This window comes from Lepisosteus platostomus, chromosome 5, assembly GCF_059453375.1.
Source record: "Lepisosteus platostomus isolate fLepPlt1 chromosome 5, fLepPlt1.hap1, whole genome shotgun sequence".
In the NCBI taxonomy this organism is placed as follows: Eukaryota; Metazoa; Chordata; class Actinopteri; order Semionotiformes; family Lepisosteidae; genus Lepisosteus; species Lepisosteus platostomus.
This window is the reverse complement of record NC_142615.1, coordinates 52922033-52937351: the sequence shown is the minus strand read 5'-3', so window position 1 is coordinate 52937351 and position 15319 is coordinate 52922033. Positions and strand designations below refer to the sequence as shown.

General features: G+C 40.3%; 2 non-coding genes across 2 annotated transcripts; both read left to right on the top strand.

The window, feature by feature from the left end:
* Positions 1-5304: 5304 nt before the first annotated feature.
* Positions 5305-5376, top strand: trnat-cgu (transfer RNA threonine (anticodon CGU)). Its single transcript has one exon. It is a non-coding gene; the product is annotated as a tRNA-Thr (tRNA).
* Positions 5377-9524: 4148 nt separating this feature from the next.
* On the top strand, positions 9525-9618 carry trnai-uau (transfer RNA isoleucine (anticodon UAU)). The gene is made up of 2 exons: positions 9525-9562; positions 9583-9618. It is a non-coding gene; the product is annotated as a tRNA-Ile (tRNA).
* The last annotated feature ends 5701 nt before the right edge of the window (positions 9619-15319 follow it).

Below are 15319 nucleotides of genomic sequence, written 5' to 3'. Positions count from 1 at the left end.
CCTGGGTGGGGACCGTGTTTGAAGCAGTAGCCACTTATGTGGTATCTCAATGTGATGCTTATCAAAGGAACTCAACTACAGTTCAGGTGCAGGTGCTACAGCTCAAAAGGCCTGGTCCTGAGAAACCTTTCATGCAGTAGCAAATGTTTACAATTTACATTTGTAAAGGGAAACCTTGGCTCTTATAATCTGTTTTCCCAGTGGGTTGCTGTCACTGCCTCTGTGTCTACCAAACACTTGATGATGGAGATAAGCCCTCGGTGGGCACTGACCTACCGCTTGTATTATGATCAAGGGACAGGCTGTGGCTGGATTATTCGGGGTGAGATGGACTGAGATCACCCTCAGTCTGCTGGAACAGTGGAATGAAGGAACAGAACTCTAAAAGATCGACTAGACATCAGACTGAAGGAACGCCATGGAATGCGGGCTGGATCAAACAGAACTGTGTAATAGAGCCTGTTTGATATTATCACAAGCCAATCAACAAACCTTCCTAGAGGGATGAATTTGGCTAATGGATTGTTGAATTTGCTAATTCTCTATTGTAGTATTGTAGGTTGTTAATTGAAGTGGTGCATGGGACTGGTGAATAGGTGCTGGACGCTTGGAGACCTCCAGTAGAGGGAAGACACGACCTGATACCTGGCGAGTGGGTGTGGTGAGGAAGATATACCCTGCCAGATGTTGCAACCCTGCTGGGAAGGACCATATCAAGTGCAACTGACTATCGACTCTGAGTGATAGGACGAGATCGCTGGATCTACGCATTGCGCCGACACCGAACCACTGCACCAGAGACTGAGTGAACATTAATTATTATATTGTCAGTGTTTCTGTGTTTGTTGAGCTTCCTGAGGGGGGGCGACAGTGTACCTTTTAAGTGTAATGAGTTTTACTTTGATAAAATGGGGATATGGAATCAATACTTTATCAGTCAGCCACAAAAAATAATCAGAGCTCATGTTGGGATTGTATTGCTATAAAAGATGCTCATGGGAGTAATCCCCTTTGATAGAGGTGATTATTTAGGTTTATTGGCATGGGTAAATAGCCCTGCTTTTAGTCTGAGTGTAACTCAGATCTATTAAAATGGAAATAACTGTATGCTCCTCGCTATAATCACAGTTTTAGGCCATTCTCTATTAGGGTGATAGACAGCTGTTTAGGTGAGCAAAGACTAAACAGTACTTGTATTCTAGACAATTATTAGCAAATGAATGACTTAGCAAAGCACATCTATGATGAAGAAAAATATATATCACAATTATAATCCAGATGATTGGGGCATTGGTGCATGGCTACAGTCTGTGCTAGGAACCTGGAGAGGGTCTCTGGTTCAATACATATTTGTGTGTCTGGTATTATTCGTTATGATCATACTGTTAATATCCTGCTTGAAAAACATGTGGACTAAAGCTGCTGCTTCTGTGCTAATTGTACGCCCTGAAGGGATCATGAAGGTAAAAAAAAATGTAGAGAAAGGTTCTCCTATCTAGTGGCAGAACCTGATGGGTAGAACAATATAGTTTTAAGGGGAGTTACCCTTGGGAGTGATTCCCATAGATGCACATTATTATTATGGTTTGTTTGTTTATAATAAGATGTTTTGCAGGAACGGACCAAAGAGAAATTTTACAACTTCAGCTAGAATTGTTCTGCAAAACGGCACAGCTGAGGCAGTGGAACAATGTGTAGATTTTTCTAAGAGTTATTACCCAGCTGTTGACCAATCTTGTAAAAAACCCCTAAGAAAAATGCTGGGCTCCAGCCCACAGGGATTTACCTGTGCTGTAAGAACTAATGCGTGAATAAGTAGACTGGATTCTGGTGAAAGACAGGAAAAAGAGGTGGTGTTCGCTCAGGTGGAGGGGGCCGTGCCAGGTGCCCTGAATTCATGCTTCCCACTGTAAAAAGGTCACAAACGAACTGAGCAAAGAGCAGGAGTGATGTCTCCACAGGGATAGATGGGGATCACATGCTTGGGACTGATGTGCCCAGCCTTTTTCCTTTTTATGTGGAAGCCTGTCACCCAGAAGCCCAGAAAGAGGAAGAATCTAAACGCGAAGCCTCTTTGTATACAAACTGGCTGAATGAAACTGATAATGAGGGGGATATGAGTAATTTGTGGTACAAATTTATAAATCATACTGTAAAGTTAAAGAAATTTAATGCATCTTGTTATGTATATGCTTTAATGCCTCATTCTACAGCCTCACCCATTTCTCTCCTGGTTAGAATCACATCACTGTTTGGGCCAGGGGGAATGTTTTTCTTTAAGTAACTAACACCGATTATAGTAGCTGTGATACTTGTCTTCCTGTTTTTGTGTTGCTGTTCGACTTGTATTATTCCAATGCTTCAAAATATGGTAATGAATATGTTTGCGCATCAGTATGTTCTGGTAAGAACGCAAGAACCCGAAGTATGGGAGCCTCCTGGGAGTCCATATGAAGAATCAAACTTTTAATCATTTTCAAGAATAAAAAGGAGGGAATTGTAGTGGAAATCTAATGAGTTAATTGATTCTTAAAAATGTAGAGAGCTTTACAAAAAATATATTGGTGCTTTTAGATAATATTTCAAGGATATAACTGCTATGCTACAGTACGTGCAGAATTTTAGAAAACAGTTCGTCAACAAAGTACACTGTTTAGGTTAGTTTAGAAGACAATGTACCAAAATAATATATGCTGTCTGGGTCATTAGAATTAGCTGAAAGTAACTGATAAGCTTTGAATAACAAATCTAGTTTTTCTTCTCTCGCTCTATGATGTAATCTGTTTTCTCTTAGAGAAAGGGGAAGTTTTAGAAAGGGACCAAGTGCTGAACTTTTTTACAGCGCAACGTCTTATAAAAACCCTGTACTGCTTGTAACAAATTGAGTCTCTGGTTGCACTTGGCGAAGTGGCAGCAGGGCTCCCAATATTGCAATATTGAAATAAAGACCTTACTCAGGTGAGAACTCTCTCTTGTGGCTTCCTTGATAGTTATATTTCCATGACACAACTGAGCTGTCAAACGGATCTAAAGAACTCCACTCTGGCACATACTACCCAAAGTAGTGAAATATTCTGGGTGATTAAATTCCAGTTCGACATCAAGTTTCCAACTTGTTTCCTTAGTCTTGGTTACCTTGAATTTAAGCCACAAACCAGGATTCTACTTTATAAACTTCCGGGGATGTTACAAAATGTTTGATGGGGCATCAATCATTACAGGCGGAAATTCACTCCTTTTTTTTTCTTGAGGCATCATATTAAACATTTCATTTGGATCGAGAAGAGGATCACCATGAGAAACAGAACAAACTGTTTGATTCCGTCTTTATTGGGGAGCTGTATCACAGCTAATGCATGTAAAGCCTTCAGTATGCGATAGTGAGAGTTCAGTTATGCCAGGGAGTGGGAGTGAAGAGAACTGAACTGAAATTTAGTAAATTCATATTTAAATAGAGTGCAAATCATCAAAGTGTTCTGTCACTTAAAACTTATTACAACACTACCAAGAGTGGGGATTGAACCCACGTGGACACTGTGCCCTGTCACAGAAACATACCCTGGTCTCCCACGCAACAAGCAGGGGTACTCAGCACTATACTAACGAGGAGCGCTTGTCCGGTGCTCTGTTTACGGTCAGCAGTCATTTCCTCTTTTCCAAAGACATTTTCGCCTGCTCTCAGTAATTAATGTCGGTTTGAAGTCTGTTCCTTTTGTCTCCGCTCTTGACGAAGAGCAGCCTTACGTAGGAGACTCCCTTTCTCAAGAAGTTTGCCATCACCCTGCAAGAGAGAAGAGCCATCAACCACCGAGGCAACCACTAAGACACTTAACATTAAACACATGAAATGTGAGATGTTTTCTACTTAGGGATGTTATCGTTTCTACTCTAACTTCTTTGTCAGAAGTGGGATTTGAACAAACATCTCTAGGGGAAACTACAACCTGAACGCAACGCCTTGGACCACCAGCCATCCTGCATGTGGCTCTTAAATGGAACGATATGTTTTATTTATTTCTACTTGATGATAAGGGAAAAAAAAGTTAAATGTAATTAAGGAAATCTCTTTTTTCATGGGGAAAACAAGCCTGAGCAAATGTAAAGTTTAGAGCAGCGCTCAATAAAAACTATCTGAAACAGGTAGCGCTTCTTATGCGGATCAGTATATTCCGATACCAGTGGTTCTGCAGAAGAAATAAGAAAAGCTGAACTCCAAGCACTGTGTTGCCATTACTGCTACTCTGGCTGAAGCTGCTTTAAGATCTACTCAGCGGGCACAGAATGTTGTATGAGGTCAGACTGGTTTGCAATGTCTAAATAACAGTATGCGAATTTAAGCTTATTTAAATAAGAGTATTTAGAACATAATACATGCTCCAAAAGCGTTAATCCTTCACTGGCTGCTATTTGAAACGCATTCATAAATGACACGTAATAGAGACTTATGCAGCTAGATTTTATGCTTCACCATACATTGCAGTCAGGAAAATAAATCAATTTTCTTTAACACCTCTGGATAAAGTTCTTCTGTGGAGCAGGTTTCAGACCTCTGCATACAGCGCCCTTCTTCTACAATATTTGCAGACAGGGCTTTATCACTCGAGTTGTACAGAACAAGTGTGCATCGGTCCATGAAAATAATCAGTAGTGCTGTTTTTCTATGCATAGTTTAATCAAGAGCACTTAAAAGATGCGGTTTTGGAACGGCATAAATTTAGGCAGAGAACTTAGTCTCAGGACGAATCTGTTGATGCTTTTGTGACTGCACTAAGAGAAGTGGCTAAATCTTTTGACTTTGGAGTATTGAAAACTGACATGTTAAGAGATCAACTTGTGGAAAAATGTGCACATAAGAGACTATAAATTGCTGCAGGAGGAAGGCCTGACTTTAAGAAGAGCTCTTACAGTCGCTAGAATTCATGAAGCAGCTCAAGCAGAATCAAGAATGCTTTCTGACCACAGTGACAAAGTGACACTGAACGGGGCGCTCGCTCAAACTTTACAAACAAAAGCCGAGCAGCAGGACACAGTCATGCTAGAGAAATAGAAGAACAGGGGACGGCTGACATTACATGTTACAGGTGCGGACTAACAACGCACAAAGCAGATGAATGCGGAGCGTGAACAGCAAAATGTCTACACTGCAAGAAAACAGGACATTGTGCACGTCTGCAGAACATCACGTCCGAGTTTAAGGACAAGTATCCCTTTTATTGTTGTTGCTGCCTCCGGTTTACATTTGGCGATGTAAACCAGATTCAGAAAAAAATAATTTGAACAACCTTATTCCCATGCTTACTCGAAGGCGCGGTGGCCAAGTGGTAAGGCGTCGGTCTCGTAAACCGAAGAGCGTGGGTTCAAACCCCACCCGTGCCTGTTTCATTTGTCACCGCTTTCCTTTAGTTTCAAAGTCTTAAAAAAACTCGCAATGTAGGGATCTCAATAGTAAGAGAACATAACTTTCGCCAGTGATTAGTATTCTTCCATATCCTGCCTTGTTTTTAAGTCGACAAAGCTTATCTCTCTTCACACCCACCTTCCGAATGATCGCTTCAGTATTGGGAAGGAACGTGCGCTTAGTACAGCCCCCGACTCCATGGTCTGATCACAAACAGATCTGGTGAGCTGTCAGTCCAGGTTGGAAGTAACGTTTGAAAGCACTAAAAATCTGACTTAGGAATGAGAAGACCATGTTTTTTTATACGAGTAAACGATAAAATAATATACTGCCTGCAAGACTATGTCAAGTTCAAGTTCAAGTCCAAGTTTATTGTCATTATACTCATACACAGGTATATGGTATAACGAAATGCTATTTAGCTAGCTCTCGGACATAAGTAGTACAAAGAAAAAAACACAACATCAATACAATTGTAAAACAAAAGAAAGACAACAGCCGATGTGCAAAAAACAACAACAGGCAGTGTGCAAAACAACAAAAAGGTAACAGGTTATGTGCAAAAACATGCATCAAAAGAATGAAATAAAGGGATAGAAATGAGGGGATTGAGCTTTTGACATGTATGGTAGAAGTAGATTTTCAATGTGTGTTTGGGTTTTTGGTAAGAAAGAAGGCACTGTGAGGTTCAGATCATAGGTGAGAGGTGAGGAGAGAGTGAGAGAGGCTGGGAGTTTAATAGTTTGATAGTGCGGGGGTAAAAACTGTTTCTGAGTCTGGTAGTCCGGACCCGAATGCTCCGGTACCGTTTTCCATGTCATGCTAAACGCCACAAATTGTGTTCGTCCAGTCGTATCAATCGTTCTAAAGTTACGGAAAATCGGATGCGACTGGTGCAATCAGTACCCATTTTTTCAGGATAGTCAAGCGGTTTAAAACAGTAAATTCACAGCTTCGTGTCTTTTAAGCTTTGTGTTTCGATCTCCAAATAGAGGCACGGGTTCAAATCCCACTCCCGACAATCAGGCGTTTTACCCTGTCTTTTTTACCTGCCTTTACACTGGGAGTACGAGGAAAACGGAGAAACTGCTTAGCAAAAACATAACGGACAGAAAAAAGCTTTGTAAACACGTGAATATGATTAGCAGCAGTAAGGCATGCATTCAAATGTTTAAGGCTTATTTATAACAGCAGCAGAAGAAAGGTGCAGCCTTTGTGAGAATTCACGGGTTTTTATGCTGCTTGGACTTCTTTCAAGCCTATGAAGTGACCCCCGTTTTATTTTCATTTTCAAACTTCAGAACCGAATAACAAAAAGGTTTCATGTGTGACAGCATTCCGTTGCAAATACCGTTTCCACGATGTATTCAGCGACGGGAATGAAATGTTTTAGTGCTGGCTCAAATGCGAGGAATTTCAGAAAAACCTGGAAAAGCAACGCCGCTTTAAAAAAATCTAAAGCGTGTAGTCAGCTCTTTTATCTCGGGCAGTTCATTCCAATACGATGTTTCCGCAGAATAAATGAAATGCCGAACTCCAAACATGTTGTTGCCATTATTGTTACTCCTGCTGCTGTAGTTTTAAGCTTTAATCAGTGGGTATGTAATGTTGTAAAAGGGCTGGACTACTTTGTTCAGTCCAAATTCCACTATGTGAATTTATGCTTTTTTAATATAAGCATTAACAATACAATGCGTGCTCAAAAACCGTTACTTATTAGCTTAAGAAGCGGCAGTGTTTTGACAAATTGTGGTATTCGAACAGAAAATGCTGAAGTGTTTAATACTTGCTTGTGAGCAGATCTCCCTCGATTTAGACAAACTCTTGTTCGGCCGATGATTTCAGATCAAAATCTGAATCAAGTGGAAAGAAAGCTGAATTACGCTGGGTACTGGGTATCACTGTTACGCCATCAGGTCATGCTAGGAGGATTGGGGGGATCAAATTGACACAGAGGGACCCAATGTGGGGGCTGAACCCACAGTTCTGAGATTAAGAGATTCTTGCTCTATGGACTGCGCCTATATAACTCTTGTGCTCCAGCAGTAATGTTTCTGGGTGTAGATGAACATGACATTATAGACTGACAGCAGGAACACGTGGCCCACAGGCAGTGACAGTATCGCTATATTTGGCTGCAGTATATTGTGTTGAGAGCAGCATTAACTTTCCTGCAGAGATGGGAGTGCCTTTAATACAGCTCTTTCAATCAGACAGAGTAACAGGAACTGACCTGAAGTTTCGGCTGTGGATCCATCTCCACATGGGGGACAATAAAATAGCGATGAAGTAATGTTTCTGGGTGTGGATGAACATGACATAATAGACTGCCAGCAGGAACACGTGGCCCACAGGCAGTGACAGTATCGCTATATTTGGCTGTAGTATATTGTGTTGAGAGCAGCAATATCTTTCCTGCAGAGATGGGAGTGCCTTTAATACAGCTCTTTCAATCGGACAGAGTAACAGGAAGTGACCTAAAGTTTCAGCTGTGGATCTATCTCCACATGGGGGAAAGAGACAGTAAAATTGCGATGAAGAAACAGAAAGATTTGTGCTCGCTGCAAAGTAGGAAAGAGGTGGTCACATAAAACAGCTTGGTGATAATTTGCAGCGACAATTTTATGTTATTTAGTACACGGATTTCTCTTCATGTTCCTTAAGATGTGTAATTTGTATGTTGGTTGTATGAGAACAGTTTCTCCTAAAGTCCTGTCAATTGACAGTGGAGAGCTAGCTGGTGCACATCTTCAAGAAGACTCTCTTTAAGGCGATTACAAGTTTCTCGAACAAATCTGTGTCATATTTTTAAAATAGTTTAGCTAATGAGCAACGAGAGTACAAATAAATTCTCCCACCCTCCATTTGAAGATGAAACTCCATGTGCGAGTCAAAGTTTCCTTGAAGCTACTGATGTTCGTCATTATTGGACATTCCCGGTGATATTGACTAAGAAGCTCAATTTTTACGTGTTGTAGTTCAACATGTGCAAAACATTCGTATCCCCTGCAAATATCGGCAAGGTCAGTGATATTCTCAACAACTTGTGCCATTGCAATTCGTGCGATTGGTGCCATACTTTTTCGAAATGTATACTGACATGCCAGGATCAGAGGGTCATATTTAAAAAACTGGTGCATTAAAATTTCTTGTACTTCAGGATTTTGATAGTCTGTTACATTGTCTTTCACACGTCGGTGTTAGAACTGTGAGACATTTTCATAATCGGGGGGAAGGCCGTAGCAATAAGCAGAAAGTACAGTCACCTTTTCCCAGTGTAAGTCCGTGTTGTGGTGAGTTTTTAAAATTGGTTTGCGATTTTCTGAAATATATTCCATACAAAAATATAATTTGGACAGTCGCTATTTATTTGGATATTCCTTTTCAGTGAAGATGTCTACAGTATTCCAGCCGGATTAGTACTGATCGAAGAGAGCCATCTACAGGCGAAAGGCGACATAACATCACAGCAGCACCATTTAAGGTGGAACGAAAAACACGCATAAGAAGCTGGCGAATAAGAAGCTAACTTAAGCCTCGTAGCAGACCCTTGGAGGCACGCTCAAAATAATCATCTTTCCAAGTACTTAAGAGTCATATTTAGATCGCTTTACTGCAATTTTATTTGATTGATGGGAGATGTGAAGCCATCGAGCCTGTACTGCACTTTCACATTGAAATTGAAGCCATTTCTCATGCTTTCTCTCAGTTTCGGGGCTGCAATTGAGTGTAAAGGAGGCGACTTGAAATTGAAACGTGTAATCACCTTACAGAGGGTCTTCACGACGGGGTGCGTCAGCTAGTTCTCCATTATTGTCAGTTTACTGGACTTCTGAAGAAACCTATCTACAGCGAAGATACAAACTGCACAGTTTAAGGCACATGAAGAGAAATCTGTTTGCTGATTGACTCAAAAAATGTCGATACAAATAATCTGCCAGGCTGATTTACTTGTCTGACCACCTCCCTCAGTTCCCCTTTGCTGTTAGCACAATTCTTTCAGTTTCTTTTCTTGTATTTTCCTTGCTATTTTAGTGTTCCCCATGTATAGATGGATCCACAACCGAAACCGTTTTCACCCTGTGTTTCTGCAGCGTCAGTCTGTATGAGGAGCACGACTTGCACAGCTCCAGTGGCGCAATCGGTCAGCGCGTGGTACTTATACAGCAGTGCACAGCGGAGTCATGCCGAGGTTGTGAGTTCAAGCCTCACCTGGAGCAGCATCTTTAGCTACTGAAAGCAACTGTCAAGTTTAGATATTATTAGGTATTTGATGGAGATAAATTAACATCAAACGAACAAGTAAAGATTTATTTCGAGTCACAATCAAAGAAGGCTCCACAGCTGAAACGTTGTGTTTACTTCTATTTTCAGCATGGAATAAACCTATACTTTTCCATTTGCAGCCCACGCATGCTGTGATGCAGCTCCCTACTTAAATTACTATCAGCTGTGTACCTGTACACAAATATATGAGAGAGGTCTACTGAGACAAGAGGAGCACTGAAGACTTGATAAAGCTCTCGCATTAGATTCTGTGTTTATGTTGTTCCCCAGATTTGTTTTTAATGTTCTTTCTCTTTTGAAGTTGTTGCGTTTGTTTTTTTTCTGATTGGTAGCTACAACGGGTCAGTTGCAACAAACTGGCTGCTGAAATTTGTCAGCAGCTCTGTAGCAAACCTGTTCTCAATTGCAACAAACCTAAAATAACAGCTGCTCCCCATTAGATGTTACTAAAGTAGGAGACTAAGCAGACGAAGTGGAACAATAGATTACATTGGAACTGTCCTGAATGTAGTGGAAATAATATCGTCATTAAGTAATGAACAATTGCTTTCCAGACACTACAATTATTCACAAGGAATTTTATCAATACATATTTTATTAATAAAAGTGTAATATCTTAATAATGAAGTTTAATGTTATCTATATCAGTAGCTGTATTACAGGTAATGCATGCACAGACTTTATTATACTATAATGAATTTTCAGGTATCCCGGGGAGAGAACTGAAGGAAATACATATTTAAAAGGGGTGTAAGTCTTAAATGTGTTCTGTCACATAGGGGTGTTAATTGAATAGATTTGTTGTAATAATATTTGACTCTACACTTGTGTTTCTCAGGAGACAGCATTAATATTGGGGATTTGCGGATACAGATACTAAGTTGTACTATACAGGCAAATGTATGGTTACCTTAATGAAAAAAACTCTTATCATTACCCTTTTCAACATTATTATTTAAGACAGTCTTTCAGAACAGTATTCTCGTATTAGTGGCTATAGTCTAATGATAATGGTGGTGAAACAGGTGAAATGTGCGGAAAGAATTGGAGATGGAACAGGAGACTCATCCAGTCGATAGAAAGCTTGGGTAGGACTGCACAAACACCGTGCCAGTGCTTAGTAGCGTCATTTAAAAATAATACGTGGTTTAACAATATCAACTGCTCTACTGTGAGCTCAGCTCCACAACTAGTAATACATTGCCCAAATTTTCAAATTAGATACATGTGTTTTCTACGTGTATGTAATTGGTACTTTTTTGTTTTAACTGATTTAAAATATAATCTTTATAAAACAGACAAAGGGTTTATGTGTCGCGCTGAAATTCACACACAAGTAAGGAAAGATATCGCGCTTAGGAAGAAATCCAGAGTGGAGACGCCGGCGATTGAAAACAACCACATACAGCCTGTATGTGCTCTACCACTGAACTTAACTTCTGACAACTACTGTATCTTTATCTCCAGCACTTTCTTTTAGGAAGAGTGAGGAGTCTACAAGCCTAGAAAATAAGACAACTAAGTGAAAGATAAATTTTCACTTTTTGATTAAAGAACATAAAAAACACCTTTCTTCCAGCCAGATTAAAACCAGAGAACAAAGAGTTCCCAGCTGTTTCCACTATATTCCTCCGCTCTTATAACTGAGTTATCGAAAACACAGGAAGCCCACCTTTTGTCTTACATAAAGCACAATGTAGTGCAGCGGTCCTATTTATTTAAAACCCAGTTCGAAATCAAATCTCATTCCCATAGTCCTGTTTAGTTTGAATTTAAGCAGTTGTAGCAGCAATGCTTGGTAATAAGACAGAATTAAGCGTTGCTGTGCTTTCCTTAATGAGGCCCCATCTCACTCTCCATCTCTGTGGTGCAGCCACAGAGAAAGTATTCATGCAGGCTGATTTAAGATGTTTTCTTTTGATGAGGGACAGCTCCCAAACGGGGATGCACTTAGATAAGCCTGGCTATCATGATCAATGGTCATCCATTGGCGCCTATCTGTCTAGGGAGTGCCAAATGGACATCTGGACTGCATTCCTAAGTGTCAGGAGTAAGTGACTCGTATCTCACCTTGATCAACCAATCAGAGACTGGCAGGGTGTGGTAACACCATGTGGGTCTCCATTGCCCGCCAAACTCTCAACCAATCAGAACACATCTGTGTCTTGGTCAAAAAGGGAGCGCAAGCTCAGATCAGGGCTCTCCTTGGCCATTTTCGCACATCCTCAGAGACAATCACGTGACAAAGGCTGTTGTCTACAAAGGGACTTGGACTTTGTTCTAAGCGCGGGGCCGAGGATCCCGTACGTACTCAGAATTCTACCAACGTGAACGCTCCGCTTAATCAACGGCAGCCCACAGTTGGACCCTCGTCGATAACCTGAATAGCTTATTCAGAAGCAGCGCTGGACCGGGAACGAACCAGATTCTTCCTGGGCAAAAGAGTGACTTGTGAGGACTAGCCGTCACACTGCATAGAGTGCATAGTGCATAGAGACTTTCTACTAGCCAGCCAGACTGCTGGTAGATCCCCTCGGAGCAACGACTGCCCTGCGCGCCGCAGTCAGATTCCTCCGCCCGTCCTACTCCGAGCTGCACCTCGACTGGTTGGCCGGTAGCCAGAGGACGCCGGGACAATGCCCATTGGACAACCGCTGGGACCGAGGCTGCAACAGAGCTTGTCAGCTAGTTTGGTGTTCGTGCCGGGAAATTCCAAATCCATACACAGTGGATAAGTAAACCCCATGTTCTACATTGCGTCTCGAGAATTCAATTGTACCTCAACACAAGTTGTTATCAATTTAATTCATGAGTAATGTATTTACTTCCGAGTTTAGAGTAACAGTGGGTAATAACACTGATTAGCGATTTGGTAACCGAACGATATATATTGACATATATTCTCTGTTGTGTATCTCTTTGTGTTTGCATCTCTTCGAGATTATATACTTTGTTTATTGATAACCCTCACAGTAAGGTCTGCTGCTCGTATCCAGGCAGACTAGTATATGTTTGGTGCACAATTTATATGAATAAATGTATCTCGTGTATTGAACCCGTGTGTGTGCGTTGTTAGTTGTTCTGACAATTGATTTTCTAAAAACCACAACGAACAACCTCGTGATTACTGCTTCAATTAATAATTGTCTCAGTAAACCCATCAAACCTCTACACTTGTATAGTATAATTTATTATCTGTACCCGCAAATCCCCAATATTACTGCTGTCTCCTGAGAAACACAAGTGTAGAGTCAAATCATATGAAATAATACAACAAATCTATTCAATTAACACCCAGATGTGACAGAACACTTTTAAGACTTTAAGACCCCTTTAAATAAGTATTTCCTTAATTTCAGTTCTCTTCCCGCCATGGGATACCTGAAAATTCACTATAGCATAATAAAGGCTGTGCATGCATTACCTGTAATACAGCTACTAATAAAGATAACATTAAAGTTGATTATTAAGAAATCACGCTTTTATTAATAAAATATGTTTTGATAAAAGAAGTCTTAATAGAACCTAGGTAAATCCCTGTAGTAGTCTAACACCTACAAAAAAGAAAAAAAAAAACAGAACAACTTCAAAACAAAGAGAAAAAGAACATTAAAAACAAATCTGGGTAACAACAAAAACACAGAAAAGTGAGTTCTTTTTCAAGTCTTCGGTACTCCATCGTGCTCCTCTCGTTTCAGTAGACCTCTCTCATATATTTGTGTATAGGTCTGCTGGAGGTCCATTGCTGATGGTAATTTAAGTAGGGAGCTGTGTCAGCATGTGTGGACTGCATAGGAACAAGTAAAATTTTATTCCATGCTGAAAAGAGAAGCAAACAACGTTTGAGCTTTGGAGCCTTCTTCAGGTCTGACAAGGAACAAACCTTTACTTGTTCCTTTCATGTTAATTTAGACCTGATCTCCAGCAAATACTTAACAGGACCTAAACTGGTCAGTTAGTTTAAATATTTGAAGATATAGGCCACACTGCTCCAGGTGAGGCTTGAACTCAATCTCAGCATGAGTTCGATCGCACCACTGGAGCTGCAGAAGTCTTTTTTTACACAGACTAATGCAATTGCAAGTAGTCACGAAACAAACGAGAACTGTAGCTGTACACTTGAGACAGGACGCTACTGTATTAATTTTGTTTAACACTCCAGTCGAACAAGCCGACATGTCACTATTGCTAAATCGTTACAAAAGACGCCAACTAATGACCAGTTTTATTTTTAACAGAACTTTACTAGAGTTAAACTTATAAAACTACCTGAGCAAATAAATACAACAATTATTGTTCCTCTGACCTTCTCAGTATTTCTTTTTTTAAATTAATACATTTATTTATCCACAGTGTGCCTTGTGCTTACTTTTCAGAACTCTCTCTCCTGTGTCAGTAGGAGCTTACATTTCAAGTTAAGTTCTTTAATCAGTTCCAATATCTTCCTTTCAAAGTAGGGAAGAGCAAGCTGGCATGTTGTTTTGCCTGTGGTTATTCTTTATGACTATATCTTCTGACACCTGTGCACAATCCTACAACATTACAAGAGAAGCACTATAACAGGAGTCATAAAAATGCAAGAAGCCACTTTGAACAATCTTTCGGAATTGTAAAACAACTAACGCTTTGCTTGGCTGTCATTTGGTTTGTATACCAGTCCATCAAGAGCCAGCACCATCATCATCAGGTCATGTGCAGTCCTACACAACCTTGCGATTGACTGGGATGAGCTACCTTTTCCATCTCCATGGCATGCAGCACACTCTGGCTGTTTCAACACAGTCATTATTGGACCACAGTGCACTGTCTCTTCTGTCATAATCACTTTTAAGAAGCCAAGTTTTTTTCTTTAACATGCCACCCATTTCCTTATTATCCCTGCTTTCCACTGATAACCACAAATACAGAGACCCATCACAATAAAATACTTAGCAAATCTATTCAGTTGACTCCCAAATTTTATAGAACATATTAAAAGCTCCCACTCTATTTATATAACCATTTGCTCTGTTCTGTTCTCTTCACTTCCTAGCATATCTTAAAGCTCACAGCTACTAGTAATGATTGACATTAAACATAAATAGTAAATGAAACTTCTGTAAATACACACATTAATAAACTTCATTATTAATAAATATGGTATGAGTGTAAAGCAATTTTAATTAATATTCCAATACATTTCCAAGCAACGGATTATTTCCACTATATTTGGGAGCCTTCTAATGCAATCCTGCGTTACACCGAGTATGGTGCTAAGCCATATGAAGACAGTTTAAATTAGTCCGCTACTTTAGTTACTCTGGAGTGCTGCAGTTGTTACTTTGTGTTCATTGCAATTGAGAACAGGTAAAGTTCGGCACTGCGGACTAAGCACAGCAGCAAAGTTTGTTGCAATTGGACTTAAGGTGGAGCACAAGTTTAGACGGCATCTGCGTTCTAAGCACGGGTTGAACTCCTGTTAGTATGCTACTTTCAGTTCGATGCAATTGACCCATAGAGTTTGCCCTAATAAGGTCTGAATAAAGCTTAAGCAGAGCCAACCCATTGCCTTTATAACTTCCATTAATCTCCACCCATCTTCCCTCGCTCACTTTTGATCTTTCTAAGACAAGCATTTAACTGGAGTTCAGCCCA